Source organism: Gobio gobio, assembly GCF_949357685.1.
Source record: "Gobio gobio genome assembly, chromosome: 11".
NCBI classification, from domain to species: Eukaryota; Metazoa; Chordata; class Actinopteri; order Cypriniformes; family Gobionidae; genus Gobio; species Gobio gobio.
Genome location: NC_137104.1, coordinates 2,571,972 through 2,577,161, shown reverse-complemented (window position 1 = coordinate 2,577,161; position 5,190 = coordinate 2,571,972).

The following is a 5,190-nucleotide window of genomic DNA, read 5'->3' as shown; positions in this document are numbered from 1 at the left end:
TAATAAAAGCAATTTGACCCCCTATTCTAAAGTGAAAGTTTAATCCTCATTAATTATGGCACTTATTCAGTGATATTTAAGTTTATTGACCAGAATAAGCCAATAATTAAGCCTAACTACCATTAATACAGTACTAATAAAGGCAATTTGACCCCCTATTCTAAAGTGAAAGTTGTATCCTCATTAATTATGGCACTTATTGAGTTATCACTAAACATTTTGCTGTTTGTGACTTCTGCTGCAAACTCGGTTCAAAGGATTACGTTAAACAAAACTTCACTTTAAAACTCTAAAATTAATTACATTTCTGTAATCATTTAACCATTATTTATCATGTAATACTTATTGTATACCGTGGACACAATGATTAGAAAGTAAACCAAAACGCAACATAAATTCACAAAATACCATCCATCCATCCATCCATCTTCTTCCGCTTATCCGGGGCCGGGTCGCGGGGGCAGCAGTCTAAGCAGAGATGCCCAGACTTCCCTCTCCCTAGACACTTCCTCTAGCTCTTCCGGGGGGACACCGAGGCGTTCCAAGGCCAGCCGGGAGACATAGTCCCTCCAGCGTGTCCTCGGTCTTCCCCGGGGCCTCCTCCCGGTTGGACATGCCCGAAACACCTTCCCGGGAAGGCGTTCAGGAGGCATCCGGAACAGATGCCCGAGCCACCTCAGCTGACCCCTCTTGATGTGGAGGAGCAGCGGCTCTACTCCGAGTTCCTCCCGAGTGACTGAGCTTCTCACCCTATCTCTAAGGGAGCGCCCAGCCACCCTGCGAAGAAAGCTCATTTCGGCCGCCTGTATCCGGGATCTTGTCCTTTCGGTCATGACCCAAAGCTCATGACCATAGGTGAGAGTAGGAACGTAGATTGACCGGTAAATCGAGAGCTTCGCCTTACGGCTTAGCTCTTTCTTCACCACGACAGACCGGTACATCGACCGCATTACTGCAGAAGCTGCACCGATCCGTCTGTCAATCTCCCGTTCCATCCTCCCCTCACTCGTGAACAAGACCCCTAGATACTTGAACTCCTCCACTTGGGGCAGGAACTCTCCACCAACCTGAAGTGGGCAAGCCACCCTTTTCCGACTGAGGACCATGGCCTCGGATTTGGAGGTGCTGATCCCCATCCCAGCCGCTTCACACTCGGCTGCAAACCGTCCCAGTGCATGCTGAAGGTCCTGGTTAGAAGGGGCCAACACGACAACGTCATCCGCAAAGAGCAGAGACGAAACCGTGTGGTCCCCAAACCTGACACCCTCCGGCCCTTGGCTGCGCCTAGAAATTCTGTCCATAAAAATTATGAACAGAACCGGCGACAAAGGGCAGCCCTGCCGGAGTCCAACATGCACCGGGAACAAGTCTGACTTACTGCCGGCAATGCGGACCAAACTCCTGCTTCGGTCATACAGGGACCGGACAGCCCTCAGCAAAGGACCCCGGACCCCATATTCCCCCAGCACCCTCCACAGGACGCCGCGAGGGACACAGTCGAATGCCTTCTCCAAATCCACAAAACAAATGTGGACTGGTTGGGCAAACTCCCATGAACCCTCCAGCACCCTGTAGAGGGTATAGAGCTGGTCCAGTGTTCCACGACCAGGACGAAAACCACACTGTTCCTCCTGAATCCGAGGTTCCACTATCGGCCGAATTCTCCTCTCCAGTACCCTGGCATAGACTTTCCCGGGGAGGCTGAGAAGTGTGATCCCCCTATAGTTGGAACACACCCTCCGGTCCCCCTTCTTAAAAAGAGGGACCACCACCCCGGTCTGCCATACCAGAGGCACTGTCCCCGACCGCCACGCGATGCTGCAGAGGCTTGTCAGCCAAGACAGCCCCACAACATCCAGAGACTTGAGGTACTCAGGGCGGATCTCATCCACCCCCGGTGCCTTGCCACCGAGGAGTTTCTTGACCACCTCGGTGACTTCAGCCTGGGTGATGGACGAGTCCTCCTCTGAGCCCCCAGCCTCTGCTTCCCCAATGGAAGACGTGACGGCGGGATTGAGGAGATCCTCGAAGTACTCCTTCCACCGTCCGACAACATCCCCAGTTGAGGTCAACAGCCGCCCATCGCCACTGTAAACAGCGTTGGTAGGGCACTGCTTCCCCCTCCTGAGGCGCCGGACGGTTTGCCAGAATCTCTTCGAGGCCAGCCGATAGTCCTTTTCCATGGCCTCACCGAACTCTTCCCAGGCCCGAGTTTTTGCCTCCACAACCACCCGGGCTGCAGTCCGTTTAGCCTGTCGGTACCTGTCAGCTGCTTCAGGAGTCCCACAAGCCAGCCAGGCCCGATAGGACTCCTTCTTCAGCTTGACGGCATCCCTTACTTCCGGTGTCCACCACCGGGTTCGGGGATTGCCGCCTCGACAGGCACCGGAGACCTTGCGTCCACAGCTCCGAGCGGCCGCTTTGACAATGGAGGTGGAGAACATGGTCCACTCGGACTCAATATCTCCAGCCTCCCTCGGGATCTGGTCGAAGCTCTGCCGGAGGCAGGAGTTGAAGATCTCTCTGACAGGAGACTCGGCCAAACGTTCCCAGCAGACCCTCACAGTACGTTTGGGTCTACCGAGTCTATCCAGCTTCCTCCCCCGCCATCGGATCCAACTCACCACCAGGTGGTGATCAGTTGACAGCTCCGCCCCTCTAACCCTGCTTCACAAAATACACCAATTTAATTTGTTTGCTGTAATCCACATCTTTAGAATCCATTCTAGGAACTTCTTTATCCAGCGATCTTCATCTTCATCTTCATGTTCAACAGCGACCGTAAACAAAGCCCGCGCACGTTATGAATTCAAAAAACTCGCTTTACGGCTGTGATATCAAACGCTGATTGGCTCTCGCCTGCTTCGTCACAGATTGCGACATGCCGTGTTTTAGTGTTTGAATGAGAAACGCGCGCGCCTTCAAATAGTTGAGTGAAGCTTAAATTAAATAACTTAAAATATCTATATCGCCAGAGAGGACTCCGACTGCAACACATCATCATTTGGACTACTATTGGTACCGCTTTTGACATTTTCACAATAAAGAAATTATTGTGATTACACTTTTGTTATGTTTTTTCTTCATAAGTTCACCCTAACGTTACATACTTTTAAGAAATGTTTATATGTAGGTTTAGAGGTTTGAGTGAGATTAGTGGCTCAACATATAATTGTAATGCTATATTGTTACTAAAATATACTTTTCGTTTTTTTTCTGTAATACATAATACGTTTGTTTCAATGTTAACCTTACCTTAAACCATTTATCCAAATATACAACAAAAGTATGTTTTGTGTCCATAAAAGCTGCTTATTCTGGTCAATAAACTTAAATATCACTGAATAAGTGCCATAATTAATGAGGATTAAACTTTCACTTTAGAATAGGGGGTCAAATTGCCTTTATTAGTACTGTATTAATGGTAGTTAGGCTTAATTATTGGCTTATTCTGGTTAATAAACTTAAATATCACTGAATAAGTGCAATAATTAATGAGAATAAAACTTTCACTTCAGAATAGGGGCTCAAATTGTCTTATTACACTATTTTAGCAATTTATATAATTTATAAACATAATTACTAGCTTATTGTTCAGTTAACTTAACAGAAAATACAGACATATAATTACATAGCTACAGAAAAATAATATATGGCTTATTAAGTTGTAAATAATGTCTAATATGCCCTTACTGTAATGTTAAGTTAATCATTAATTACTATTGTGTCCATGCTTAACTAATGCATAATTGTGAACAAGCAAATCATTAATTACTAGTTTAACTAATGCATAATTACAGACCCTTTAAATGTAAAGTTAATCATTAATTACTAGTGTGTTCGTGCTTAACTAATGCTTAGTTGTGAACAAGTTAACCCTTAATTAATGCTTAACTAATGCATTATTCTGGACCCTTAAAATAAAGTGTTACCCCCATAGTCAGGCTTGTTATAATGGTCTGTTCTACTACTGTTCTATTCTTCTCCAGAGCTTTACTCTAAATTATTACCATTTATCCTATTGTTAGAAATGGCTTGTTAAATGTGATGTTATACCTCGATTTATTTGGTATCCTGCACATTCTTTAGTACCAAATATCCTCATTATTTGATATAATGTTTAATGGTAATTATTTTCATCCCAGAGCTGACCTCTTTGTTATTAACAATTATTGTAAGTGTTATAATTTGCTTGTAAGGCAGTTTTTTTTTCAACCAAAATTTAATTGGAAACATGCAGGTTCTTTAGTAAAAATGTTTTTTGTTATTTATAGGCCTATTTAAGCTTATTTATTGTTCTGGTATTTATATTTCATCTTATTTATATTTCATTTATATTATCTTGTATCATTGACAGTTACTGTACTTTGAAATGTGGAATTAAAACGCCAAATGGGAATTTGTCTGGTTTGTTCAATCATTATCCTTCATAAACTGCATGTTACAAATATATGAATAATAAATAAATAAATAGATATTATTTATTACACAATAAGTGGAGGCAGATCGCTCGAAAATAGCGTTTGCCTCCGACAGGCCGCCTTTTGGTATAAAGGCGGCAGAACGGCGGTTTGCCTGTGGGCCGGCGGCGGAAATGAGGCGGTAGGAAGCCGGCTGCCGCTTTTAAAAAGCGTCAAACTTGTTTGAGATTACGCAATTCTGACGCTTCTACTGTCGCCAGATCACCGCCGGTGGTCCGCCGACTCATTGCTATCTGGGCAGTAGTCAAAAGCCTTTCTATCTATTATGTGTTTGAAGCCTTAATTTTAAAACAAATTTTTAACTTTTTTTCAAATATCATGCATAAACATTATTCTCTAAAAAATACAAGCATGTACATACATGTTGCTCACATATTCTGGTAGCCCAGTTTGTGCTGAATACAGTGTAATTACACTTTTGTCATCAATGTGTTTATAAGCAACTGAAAACAGCACAAATGTCACAGCATGTCAAAAATTCTAAAGGGCCCCAAAACAGCTCAGACTCCTAGGGGTTAATTCATCCAACTGTGTGACAGCCCTATTTTCATTATTATTCTTTGTAATATTGGTATTTCTGTTATGGTTATTGTTATTTTTGTGTTATTATAATTTTACTCTTTATAACAGAATATTAAAAGCTAATTTTGCTTGTGGTTGTGATTTTGGGACAGAAGGTTCAGACATCCTCGTTTTTTTTTTTTTTTTT